The sequence below is a fragment of the Alnus glutinosa genome, chromosome 11, assembly GCF_958979055.1.
Source record: "Alnus glutinosa chromosome 11, dhAlnGlut1.1, whole genome shotgun sequence".
Classification (NCBI taxonomy): domain Eukaryota; kingdom Viridiplantae; phylum Streptophyta; class Magnoliopsida; order Fagales; family Betulaceae; genus Alnus; species Alnus glutinosa.
This window is the reverse complement of record NC_084896.1, coordinates 26,763,138-26,776,331: the sequence shown is the minus strand read 5'-3', so window position 1 is coordinate 26,776,331 and position 13,194 is coordinate 26,763,138.

The following is a 13,194-nucleotide window of genomic DNA, read 5'->3' as shown; positions in this document are numbered from 1 at the left end:
AAAATACTATTTTTTTTTTTTAAAAAAAATAGTTTAATGTTTTAATGGAATTTGGTTTTAGGGACTAATTATTATTATTATTATTATTATTTTTTTTGGGCATACAAAGACTTCTGCATTCATTTTAATATAAAATGAACAATTTATAATTTAGGCTTACTACATTAATTAATTTTTTATTTATTTGTTTATTTACATACGCATATTTGATATTACCTTCTCTTGTATATATATTACTTTCTTTATTCAAAGATAAGAACGATTACTTGAAAAAATTCAAGTAATAATTTGTTAGATATGCCATGCGAGGGATATATATATATATATAATCTCACACACGGGGCAGAATCATAATTTTTTGTATGGGGTCCAAACTTACATGAATAAATAAATATATAGATGCATATAATCTCTCCATACTTGTGCATGCATGTTTATGTAAACAAAAACAGAAATGAGTCATAAATGTTTGGGTCTCTAAGAGGTAGCTCAATCGGTTGGGTTCACGCATCATAAAGTGGAGATCACTAGTTCGAATTCCCTTCCCCCTCTGGTGTGGACATGTAAAAAAAAAAAAAAAAAACAAAAACAAACAAACAAACAAACAGAAATGTCCTAAATTTAAATTCATACTAAGTTATGAGTCATAAATGTATAAAAATATTACGTCATAAGTTATAAAGCGATCTAACATAAAGTAATAGTAGAAAATATGTCATATGTGAGTAAAAAATTATATATTTGACGGAGTTGAAAACATAATGTGATAAAGAAGAATAATAAAAAATAAATACTAAAATAGTTATAAAAACATTAGGTCAGAACAACAAGAATTAGAAACAAAAAGATAGCCAAAGAAAAACCTATATTCAAAAGCTAACTTATTAATATTTTTATCTGTTGCAATAAAAAATAAGTTGGGTAGTTAGCCTAATGGTGAATGATCATCTTTTCATTATTTGAGGCACAAGTTCAAGTTTTATGGAAACCGCAATCATGTATTAAACTTTTACTAGATTTTAAATATAAAGACTCTCAATACAACCTATTTGAAACTAGGAGGTTTCGAATCCCTTTCCTCTTGCTCAATAAAAATTTAATGATTGATTTAAAAATTATACAAATTTAAGCATCGTTTGGTTCACAGAATAAGTCTCTGGAATGGAATGACTATTCCTACTTTTCCTATGGAATAAACATTACTTTATTTGGTATGGGTCTATTCTATAGAATAAGAGGAATACCTATTCTTTTAAAAAATAAGAGGCACAGCTATTCCTAAAGGAATAGGCCACCCCCGGTTCTATATAAGCTTATATATATATATATATATATATATATATATATATATATATATATATATATATATATATATATAATTTGGGGTTTTTTTTAGTAATGTTGATTGGATTCCAATTAATGTGCATGAGTTATTACCAAACTAAATATTAGGAATAATCATTCCATTCCACTTTCTTTTATTCCTGAGAATGACTATTCATTTTCCTAATGGAATATGTAAAAGTTCATGGGCCTAACTCAATCTCAAAAGATGCATTGAAAGAGAAGGGGTGTCCCTAACTTATAAAGTGTCCAGGTTAAGTTAATCTTGTTGATGTAGAACACTTTAACACGTCCTCTCACGTGTGGCAATTTTGGCCAAACACGTGTTCAACATACGGGAGAGAAATGCCCATCATCGCAAGAGATCCACTCTGATACCATTTAAAAGTTCATGAGCCTAACTCACTCTTAAAAGACGCATTGAGAGATGAGAGATGTCCATAGCTTATAAAGTGCACAGGTCAAGTTAATCTTGTCGATGTGGAACACTTTAACAAAATACTCATTCCACAAATCAAACGAAACCTTAATAGTTGATTTGAAAAATAGTTAATAAAGAGGGTATTCTTTTTTCCAATGGTGGGCAAGAGAAGAAATAATACATGGGGTAGATAAATGGCGGCCGGTATAATCAATGAAAATGGTATCAATAATACACAAGATTTTCATTCATCGCCACCATTTTCTTAGCAAGTTGTTCAATTAATTTGAATGTTGCAAATTTTTCACTAGAATGCTTGTCAATGGCGTATGTCTCAAGTTGGATTATCCAATGTGATAAGTTAAACTGCTAAAAAATCATTAAGATAAAAATTAAAGGTAATTGAAACTGGAGTCTTTTAGTAAGAGACCATACTATAGCATGTCAGAACATCATTCAACCCCAAAACTTAAAAGTATGTGGGTTTGGGCTCAATCGCTAAATTATATTATATCAACCACTCACACTTGTGACATTTTTTTAACATTGCCTATAAATTCTTCAAGTATTCTACATACATACTAAGCATATTTCTTCAAATTTTGTATTATGAGCTTTCTCTTTTGTTTTTTTAATGATCGGAAACCCCTCAATGGCATAGCCACTTTGTGTACCAATTCCTGCCAGCAAGGGTGGAACCAGACAATTAAGGATGGAAGGAGAAAATTTTAAAACATAAAAGGCTATTGTTAAAAATTTTGTTTTTGGAGGACATTTCATAAATAATCATAAATTTTAGAGGAAATTTTAAAACTTTGGAGGAAATTTTAAGTTTTAAAATTTCGGGAGAGTATTAGTCCCTCCAAGGGCATACACACTTCCGCCCCAGTCAAGCCCAAACCTTACATCCCTAGCTCGCAACATCAACCAAGTTGAGTTGCGAATTTCGCTTGGGACTAGCCCAAGAGGTAGTTTGTACGTTGAATTTTTAGGGTTTGTTTGAGTTTACGATTTGAAAATGTGCGACTTGAAAAATGTTAGTCTTTAAAACTCTGCATTTTTAAAAAAACATTCCCTTGACTGTGATTTAAAAAAGTAGTTTTCTGTGTTCTTAAATCGTAATTTTTTTTAAAATAAATATTTTAAATAATTTATTTTCTACAATTAAATTTAAAATTATATTTTTTATCTACGAAATTGTAATTTCAAACCCACCTATTAAAGTAAGAATTTGAAGGAATCCTAATTTAATACAAAGAATGATTTATTACAGGCTCGTGAGTCGTGAATCACACATATGAGAATAATGAGATTATGAGAATACCAGTTTTTTCATGCAAAGTGGTTGCAAAAAGTTATTGTGTCGAGAGGTACGTGTCTCGGTGTGGCAAATCAATATTAGCTTTGCATTTATCGTCTCCATACGTGTCCCACGTGGGTAGCACGTGGTACCATATTGTAGGACAAACGACACTGTAGCTTTGATAAGTACACACAAGTTCAGACCACGATAACCATCTATCATATATTTAATATTTTATGATATGACACGCTAGCTATCACAAGTCCAATGAAGCTAGAACGGACCATTCCTTTTTTTTTTTTTTAATATTTTTTTTTTAGTGGTCGGCTTTGAATCCTCGCGAGACTTTCATACACCGATGAGACTTTCATTAAAAAATTGCCGGCTCTACCATCTTCATATAATTAAAGATATTAATGGCATGATTGAGTATTTGAAAAATTTTCAAATATTATTTTTTAAATAATTAAATACTCAGATTTTATTCAATTATTTTTTTAATTTTGATTTAAATTTTTAAATCATCTAAACATAATTTCAAATAAATAAATTTTTCAGTATTTACAATTTTAAAAAAAATTGCACATCAAACAAGCCATAATTTTTTTTTTTTTTTTTTTTTTTTTGTAAGTGATTTAAATGACTCGAATCGAACCTCTATGCCAAAGCCAAGCGTGAGATAATGGTGTATTTGAATGATAAATTTTTTAAATTAGAATTGAATATTTATTCTGTTTATGAATTTCGAGGTTTGATTTTTTTTTTTTTAAAAAAAAATTGAATAAAATATGATTTGTTTAGAAAAAGTCGAATAAAATATAATTTATTTTTGAAAAAATTGAATAAAATATAATTTATTTAAAAAAATAAAAAAAGTAGAATCAAAATTATATTTTGTTTCTAAAATTTTGTTGCCAAACACCCATAAGCCACGGGGCCAACCGGGTCAGTGAAAAGACCCATAGTGGTAGGTTTTAGGTTGCCCTCCATAAATTGGCATGGATCGTGATGGGCCTTAAGGGACCCAAATGTCAGCTTCAAAAGACCTCATATTAAATGTTATTTAAGCGGTTGGAGAAAAGTCACTTTCTTCAAGATTTTTTTTTTTTTTTTTAATTATTATTTATCAATTTATTGTTAGAAAAGATAAACGAAAACAGAAAAATGAAATGCTCCTAAGGCGCGTTACAACATCACTTTCCTTAAGAAATTATTTACCCCCACCAGAAATATATGCAAAAAGGTTACATCAAATATTTCTCCAGGATACAATGGAGCCCAGAATCCTCTGTTTGTTTAATTGCGTTTTGCGCTAACGAAAATTAAACCCGAACACTTTCAGATTTTTCTATTATAGCAAGAGACAGACATAGACTTTTTTAATTTTTAAATACAGAAGCTATCAGAAAAAACATTAAAAATAAAAGAAATTTTGTTATTTCTTTTATTAAAACACTATACAGCAATTATTTCTGTATATTACTGATAACTGGACAGCAGTTACTTCTGTATAATATTGAAATAACTGTTAATCCAACCGTTCATAACTGCTTAAGTAACAGTCGTAAACTGTTGTTTTAACAGACACTTAAATCTGACCATCAGATCAAATAACTGTCTATGATTGATTAATAATAACCATTAGATCGTTATTAATTAATCTCAACCATTAGATCAAATGTGATTTGACCTTACAGCTTATTTATTTGATTGTCCAGTAAATCAAACCACTGGATTTACTTAAACTACTAGATCGATTGATCATGACCATCCAAAATTGAAAGGTCATGATTAGATCGCTCCGAGTTCCGATGCTTCGTGCTAAGTGCCAAGTGCGCCATCAAAGCGCCACTAGCGCCCTACAGCCCACTGCACCGTACTAGAGTATACACGTTAGAGTATACACCCAAGCATTACTTTAAATGCTTAAAGTGTGTTGAGCCTTATAAATGTCAACTTCAGTTTCTCTTTTTTCCATGTGAGACTATCTTCATTTAATGCTTTTTAACATCTTCATTTTAAATCATTCCCAAGACACAAAATAAATATATATACATATTAATTTTAAAAATACTTTAACAATTCAACCCAAATTAATGCTCTGTTTATTTCGACATAAAAAGTTTTTTGTCGTAAAATATCTTTAGTAAAATTATTTTTCAGAAAAAATGATTTCCTTGAAAATATTTTCCAGCGTTTAGCTCGTACGAAAAAATCACCAATAGCGAAAAACAGAATCCGATGACGTCCGGCCGCTGTCGCCGAATTCCGGTGAACAAGATTCCGTCTAGTTTTGCCAGATTCCAACCAATTCTGGCAATTGGATACCAAATTTTAGGGACTTTCAGCAGTAGATTCGGGCTACCAACAAACTCTAATGCCCGGAGGTGGCGGATTCTCACAAATGTGCGTGCAAGAATGAATAGCTTAAATCTGAAAAACGATTTATTTGAAAACCGTAAATCATTTTCCAAAAATTAAAGAGGTTTTTACGGTCAAATTGAAAATGATTTTCGTTGACCATCATTTTAGGTTGCATTAAACACCGAAAAATACAAAAAATATTTTATGTTCAAACAAACGAAGCATAATAGTAATTTTGACAATAAATTGTGAAAAAGCCTATATGAAATCTAATTGCCCAAATAAATTTTGAGTTAGTTCAGCCATATACTTCGATGTGCAAAAAATTGTTGAAGAATTCCTGGCCACTCATTTATTCTCTGGTTGGTAGTTAAGAATGTTTTAAGAACATGAGAAAAGATGTGTAAGTAAAGTTTTACTTGGGATAGCTTATGCATATTCTGAAGAAGTAATGCTACATATTACCCTTATATCCCTAAAAATTGATGTGACTCTTAAAATTACCATTGAATCAAAATTCAATAGTGGTCTATCATAAATTCAAATGGTGATTTTAAGAGCCACATCAATTTTGAGGAAAAAAAGGGAGACATAAGGGTGATATGTAGCATTATTTATTCTATAAAAGTTGTATGGAGAGCAGAGATCATTTGTTCTTTTACTATGGACTTTGCAAACAAATTGGGAGGGAGATGATGAGTTGTCATATGAATTTGAACATGCGTGTTGAATGGAAAGATGTGATTCAGTGGAGCTGTTATGTACCATCTATGAAAATAGAGGAATGGTCTTCTCTGTGGTAATACTTTGAAAATAGAAGAAGTTATTGTAGTCATAATTGGGTGAGAGATTCGTGCAAGAATTACAGCGAGAAGAAGGTTTAAAGTGTCTGCTAAGAATTTAGAACTAAGTCGAATGTGTAACCTATCACAAAAAATAAAGTTTGAGAATTCTTCTATAAAGTTTTCATTTATAACAACAAAAGTGATTTGTTTTTTCCTAATTAGGACAATTAGTCACTCAAAATGATGTTGTCTTGGGAATGGTAAATGTTAAATCATCACTTATTTTAAAAGCATAAACTGTTAAGAAAAGGTAAATTTAATCATTTAATCAATACTTTAACACTCCCTCTCAAGTATGGATTCCAATTCCTTTTTAATAAGTGAGATCTAAAACGTTGAATATTTAATTGGAATGAAAAGTAAATAATGGAATCAAGGTTTGAAAGCTTATCCAATTCTGTTGGAGTAATGCTACACATCATCCCCTTGTCCTCCTTTTGTCCTCCCAAATGTGATGTGGCTCGTAAAATCACCATTGAATTTATGATAGATCATTATTGAATTTTGATCCAATGGTGATTTAAGAGCCACGTCAATTTTGGGAGGATAAAAAGTGGACAAGAGAATGATGTGTAGCATTGCTCATTCTGTTGTGTCTTTAAGGGGTAGCTCAATTGATTGAGGATCATGCCTCATAAATCGAAGATTACTAGTTTAAATCTTCATTTCTCTATCTGTGGATAGGTAAAATATATATATATATATTCCGTGGCAAAAGAAAATAAATAGAGAAAATAAAGGGGTGCCATTATGCGGCCTGGTGGGCTGCCTCTCGGAGCAAGAATCACGTTTTTTCTGTACTTAATTTAATTTGCTTGTGTCGGAGACCAATGAATTTTATTTTATTTTTTTTATTTTTTTTTATTTTTATTTTTTAGCTTTTACTTTTACCTCATAAAGCTCTCATTATCACTGCAAAAATTTGCCAGTCAAATAGTAAAAGCCCACCCAGTGTCCTGATCCACTACCCAAAAAAGAAAAAAAAAAGAAAAAAAATAAATAAATTTATAAAAGATGTCAGCTTAAATAAAATTTGTCGGCGTATATGTTATGTTTTTATATAAATTCTGGCGTAAATACTAATTAAGAAGACTAGGTTAAAGGCTTGTTGGGGTGAACAAACGGTTCATAATTTACTATGCTTAAGTCAGTAAAAGACTCGAAAAAACTCTTCTTCTATGAAATGAAAAAGCTCTAAAGTTAGTGTGTGCTTCATTCGAGTGAGTAAAGTTTTTACCTTTACTTTTGAACCTTGTTCCGGAATAAAATAGCAATTGGTAGAACAATTGATTGAAAATATGTCAATGTGTATAATAAAAAAAAGAATAATTTTATAAAAAGGTATCGAATTTACGCCGTTTTGAGATAAGGGTACTGAACTAGCAAACATCTTAAACTGAGGTATCCACATTTCCAAACATCTCACTTAAGAGTACTCCATTTGGGTTTGCTGTCAAATCCTAACGGAGTGAATACCCAAAATCCCCCTCTTTTTTTGTAAAAGAAAAAAAAATTATAGGATTTAGGTATTGGTCAGAATTTAAAGAATTTGCAAAAATACCCATGCTTGAATCTTTGAAAAATTTTATAATTTTTTTTTTTTTTAAAAAAAATTCGGAGGTATTTTGAGAATTTTGACAGGATTTAACAGTAAATTCTGACGGAGTATCCTTAAGTGAGCCGTTTGAAAATGTAAATACCTCAATTTGAGACGTTTGCTAATTTAATATCTTTATTTCAAAACGGCATATAATTCGATACCATTTTTTAAGTTATCCCTACAAAAAAATTATATGATTTCATAGAGTATAAAGAACGATGCAAATAGGGCATACAATATTATAATTTAGTGCAAAAGCAAACACTTTTGTAGTTAATTAAGACAAATTTAAAATTTTCAAGCTGTAGACTGCAATCCCACAAACCTCAAACTCCTGACCGATAAAAATAATCCAACAATTAAAAGTTATTACAATGCAATCTAATACAATTAGAATTACACAAACTTCATATCTAGAGCATACAGCCAGTGTGAAAGTGAGCACCAACAAGATAATAGCAGCAATATTGGTAGAAGTAGTTTTCTAAGGAGTGCTAAAATAACCACTTCTCAAGGTAGCCTTCCAAGTATGCTGAGGATTCTCATAGAATTTCTTCAACTCTTTACAAATTACAATAATCGGAGTTCATTTCCGATCCATATAGCCAATTGGGTAGCCACCCCGGCCTTCGCTATTTTCTAAATTTTCCTTCTTTTTTTTTTTAAAAAAATAATTTTTAAAATTTTACCATTCATTAACAATAACAGCTACTATTCATAATATATAATATCATTCCTTTTTAAGCATTCGTAGCTGATGACGTAAACACTGATTTTTCAGTGAATGAGTGACTGCCAATTAGGCAACCAACCCTTCACTATTTTCTATTTTTTTTTTTTTAAAAATAATAATAATTTTTAAGTTTTATTTATTTATATTTTTTTTTATTGTAATGGACACGTGTCGATTTTCTGTTGCGTATGACATGGCAAACTAACGGATTTTGTAAACTTGGTGGATGAAAAAACGAGTTCAGAGAGTAATTCGTAATTATAGTTTACCACAAGGACCCTCTATGAATTTTTTGTACCACAGAAAGTGATTCGTAATTTAGGCCAACTACAAGGACTAGTGATGTAATTATCCCTTCCGTCTTTTTTTTTTTTAAAAAAAAAATCCCTATATTTCATGCAATGCCATATTAATAAGAATATAATATATATAGCATGCAATATAATCTTTTTTACACTCTCTCACTCGCGCCGCATACACACATATATTCCATATTTCTTCAAATTTCGATTATTATTTTAGAATTAAACAATTTAAATTTTGTCATATCAGCGTTTGGCTTTCAAAAGATGAATAAATATGAGAACTATTGTTGAGGGGAAAAATGTTAAATTCTTATATCCACAGAATTTCATGGATGAAATTCTGTTAAGGGGGAGGGATATAACACCCCGTATTTTAAGATATTGAATAAAATATCTTAAAATAAGATTTAAGACCTAATAATAAGGCAAAAGAATAAATATGAATATTTATAAAAATAAATATTCATTTATTAAGAAGTGTTTATAGTTTTAGTTTAATAAAAGTTCAAATGGATTTTAAATTTTGGAATTACGAAAATATGGTCAAACGAACTCCGTTTTGGTCGATTCAAAATCTAGAACGCTCGTCTCGAAGTCCTCTAACTACCCTCCAAATTTCATAATTTTTGGACTCCACTAAGGGTACGAAAATACCCGTAAAAAAATAATACTCCTAATTTGGACGAAAATTAGCATTAATAATTTATGGGCATACTTTTGAACTTGGTCCAGCCCATTTGCTGTTCTGTCCACAAACCCAATCCCCATGTCAGCCCAGCACATGTTATTAAACCCAGCCCAACCCACGATTCACATACTTAGCCTAACTTAATCACAAAGAGACTTGTTAGAATCAAAACTTTCGTTAGATAGAGATAAGAGGAGTAATGATAGGCCGGGGCCAGCTTGCCGGCCCCTGCCCAGCCCTTTCCTACGTGGAAAGGGCCTTTTGCCTTTTAATATATATATATATATATATATATATATATATATATAACGAAAATTGAATTTTGAAACCTGATTTAGGTCCATTCTATACCCATTTCTTCCCTAAACCATTTTCCCCCCAAATTTTTCCCTCCCTCTCTCTCTCCATCTCCTCTCCTCAACCCCACCGTGAGCCAGCCACCGTCGACCACTCCACTGTGCGTTCTCCATCTCCGGCCAAAACCCACCACCATGCGTTCTCCATCTCCGATTCGGCTTCGATGACCCAACCACCGTACCTCCACGAGCAGCCCGAGCCGAACCACCACCACCGTCGACGAGCCCATCCACCATAAGGTGTTCTTAGTTTCTTTATTTTTTTTTTTTTGATTTTCTCTCCAAATCCGGTTTTTTTTAGTTGTTTTTTGTTGAGATTTGGTTGAGAAAATGCAGGAATTGGAGGGACAAAGTTGGCTGAGATTTTGGCTCCCACAGTACCAGCGACCATTTTCCTCATTTCCGGCCTAGATCTCTCCCATTTCGGGCACCGGTAGCGATCTCCCCCATTTTTGGTTTTTTGAGTTGTTTTTTTATCTGCCTTTTTTAGTTGCTTGCTGTGATTTATGATTTTTTGCTATTGGGTTCCTGGTTATAAAATGCCCTCGTACATGTTTGTTTATGCATTATTTGCTATTGGGTTTCTACTAATAAAATGCCCTCTTACTAAGTTCTGTTATCTTTTGTTTTTTTTTTTTTAGTAATTTTCAAGAGAATGGATTATGTGGATGTATCAGTAGTTGGAACTAGTTGTATTTGGATCTTAGAGCAATAACATCCTTTCAATTCGCTGTTTAATGTTGTATGTTTGGCTGGATTAGGGATTATTTGCTAATTTATTTCTTTAGGAAACCGGAAGAATGTGGGAAATGAATGAAAGATGTTACTAAAAGTTTTTTTTTTTTTAGGTATTTTTTAGAATTTTTTTCTAACCTTCTTTTTTTAGGTATCGATGTCCCCCATTTCTGGTTTTTGGAGTTGTTTTTTGATCTCCATTTTTAGTTGCTTGCTGTGATTTGTAGTTTTTTGCTATTGGGTTTGTGGTTATAAAATGCCCACTTACATGTTTGTTTATGCATTGTTTGTGTTAAATCCATCTTCAAACCATGATTTTTGCATCGCTCAAAACAGATTTTGAATCAAATCTGTGTAGCCCAAGAAAGTTCGAACTCAAATTGGAGACAGGGTATATGGAGATATTTTTGGTTAGTTAATATGAGTTTTGTTTTTGAAATTTTGAAACACTAATGACATATTTCGCTATGTTTCTATTCCTTGACTTTATCCGCAATAAAAAATATGGCTTTTGTTGATTGGTTGAGTTTTTTTTTCTTGGCTTCGCCCTGACAATACAGTTTTTTCTTGGTGCATTCATGTGTCTCTTGATACAACAATATTTTTTTTTTGGAGGTGTATTCATGTGTCTACTACCTTGCTGGACTTATTTCTGTATCAGGTGGAATATCTTGTTTTTCTCTTAAAATATCGCTTGTATAATTTCTCCAAGTTTTTCATATTTGGCTGTGTCAACTGCTGCAGCATTTATGCAGCACCTCATTCTATACTTTTGGAACCATTTAGGGGAAAATGGGAAAATTATTGAACTCATTCTAGAAATTTGTTGGTGCTTAATAAAATTATTAAGCACCAACATCTTCTCTTTGATTAAGGCAAGATTGTTTTGATGTTATTCTGGATCTCCCCAAAGTGATTCTTGTTCCAAGATTTAAAAGCCTTCTTGGTAAGCTTCCATTTGCCACAGAGAGAATGAAATGGAGCATTAGATATTTGAGAGCCATGCATATGCAACAACTGAATGGCTAGATTTCTTTAAAAAGAGATTAGGTTATAGTTAGATTCTGCTGCAGGAAGGTGTTTAGAGCATTTAAAAAGAGATGTACACATTCCTAGTTTGCTAGTAAGACTGACAATTTTTTATATAACTCGTAAACCTCAGACGAAATTAAAGAGTTATGATTTAACATAATCGAACGAAATGAATGACAATTTTTTTTTTTTCTATGCACTGTGTATCTACATATAGTTAATTATCAAAGAATAATGCTACATTTACATCCATTTATTATATTGATCATTTCACACAGATAACATGGATTGATCATTTGGGGGTTTGTTTATTTTTTATTATTTATTTTGATATTCTTTTGACTGGTGATTGTTTGACATGTGTGTTTGACATGCTTTGGTTGGTTGGATGATATTTTTTTAGGTTAAAAATGTTTTTTGCATAGGCACGACAAAATGTCGGTACATAGTGATGCGTCAAGTGCGTCAAGTGTACGTCCATTATGTAAATGTAGAGTACTTGCACATGTAAGGTACTCTTGGACTGAGTCCAATACTGCCAAAAAGTGGTATGACTGTGAAAATTATAAGGTACTTTTTGAAATTAAGAATGTATTATACTTTGTACGCTAAGAGGTGATGACATTTTTCACTCTTATTTTTTCATGCAGAAAAAGGGTGATTATGATTATTTTGCATGGGCTGATCAAGAAATGACTACGTATGAGACGAAAATAATGGAACGACTAAAAGTCATAGAAGATAGAAGACAGGAAGATAGGGGATACTGGATAGGCTTGAGAAACTAATTGAAACAAAATATAATGATCACTATGTTAAACTTGAGAAGCTGATTGAAACAAAATTTAATGATCAATATGTTAAAACTTCGAAGGGAGTTGGGATTGTGTTAAATTAATGGGAAGATGTTTCGGATTACGATAGTAGTAGTCATTTTACTTTTACTTTTTTACCTTAGTGAATATGGTGGATCTGGATAAACTTAATGTTAAACTGAAAGAAAATTAGAGGTCTCACTACAAAAAAAAATTGTTTTTCGCCACTTGCAGTTCGCCACGTATACGGTCACTGTACACGTGGCGAACTGTTGGCCGCGTGCAAGTGGCCACGTAAATACACGCGGTGGATGCGGTTGACACTAACTGCACAATTGGCCGCATGTATTTTAATACGCGCGGCCAATTAGCAGCGTGTATTAAAATACGCGCGGCCAACAGTTGGCCGCGCGTATTTTAATACACGTGGCAATATGTTTTTTTTTTTAAAAAAATAATAATAATAATTTTTTATTTAATTTAAATCTGTTTTTAATTATTTTTTAAATATAATAAATTGTATTTTTAATTTAATTCTTTACTTTTAGAGGAAAAAAATATAATAACTGAAGAAAAAAAAAAATTGAAGAGGAAAACACGTACGAGCAAGTTCAGTAGGGAGAGAGAGAGATACAGAGAGAGAGAGAGAGAGC